This window comes from Limulus polyphemus, unplaced genomic scaffold (assembly GCF_000517525.1).
Source record: "Limulus polyphemus unplaced genomic scaffold, Limulus_polyphemus-2.1.2 Scaffold88635, whole genome shotgun sequence".
NCBI lineage: Eukaryota > Metazoa > Arthropoda > Merostomata > Xiphosura > Limulidae > Limulus > Limulus polyphemus.
The window spans coordinates 1-1,090 of record NW_013754231.1 but is presented as its reverse complement, the minus strand read 5'-3'; the positions used below and the strand labels follow the sequence as shown (position 1 = coordinate 1,090).

At 29.7% G+C, this 1,090-nt stretch overlaps 1 non-coding gene across 1 annotated transcript; it reads right to left on the bottom strand.

The window, feature by feature from the left end:
• Nucleotides 1-571: 571 nt before the first annotated feature.
• On the bottom strand, nucleotides 572-657 carry Trnay-gua. Its single transcript is given in 2 exon segments — nucleotides 572-607; nucleotides 621-657. It is a non-coding gene; the product is annotated as a tRNA-Tyr (tRNA).
• Between the last annotated feature and the right edge of the window lie 433 nt (nucleotides 658-1,090).

Here is a 1,090-nt window from a genome sequence, read left to right as displayed (position 1 = left end):
AAATTACTATCTTCCCCCATTCATTTGTATTTAAAACGTAATAATTAAGGTTGTTTTAGTCACAGAAGTTTTCACAACAAAATCACCAATTATCTAAAAAATATAAGAAAAATGACTTTCAATGAAACAAAAACTGTTTACTTATTTCCCTACCTGTTAATTATAAACAATCTCAGCATTATTGAATTATTTATCTATTTTGTTTGTAATATATATTCCTGTACATAAAGATTGATTTAGTCGTTCAATTTCACTTATAACTGAATTAATCACCAACACATCACCCCATCTAACTAATATGTTAAAATAGTCAAGAACATGTATATTCTACATAACCATCACCGTGTTTATAGACCTTTAAATACAACGGTTCTTCAAACCATAGACGATTCAATGATTGTAATAACATCTAGATTGTTGAGAAAACTTTGAATGTTTACTTATATTCCAAAAATAAGTATGTAAAATATATTTTATCAATAAGTCACAAACTTTGAAAGGTTTAAACGAATTAAACAAATGCAGGATATATATTTCCAAATAAATACAAAACTAAATCATAAAAGAACGTTCCGACGAGGCGGATTTGAACCACCGACCTATGGATAACAATCATCTAACTACAGTCCACCGCTCTACCAACTGAGCTATCGTCGGATTCTAGTTATAACCAAACTTTGGTAAAAGTTGATTTACTTGTGCTGGTCATTAACCTCAGTCTTTATGTTGGTTACCCCTGTGATTCTACTTTCCAGCTTAACGTTATAAAAAGAACATGTTTGTTACACCTGAAGACGATTCTGAATTAATGAAAGATTTAATACCTGCTAGTAGTAATATGACTCATATCAACTTGCTTTATATGTATATATATATATCAGTATGAAGTGTTTAATTATTTACTGAGGTTTATAATTAAAAGCTAGTTCTAAAACAGAAAACTTTGCCATTTGTATATTGTTGAAGATAATTTAGTAGACTAACTATTGTTGTAAGTGCAACACTGACCATACAGAACAGTGTGGTTCATGAACTTCTGGAACGTCATCCATATAAAACTGTACAACAGATCTATCTGGTTACGTTTCCT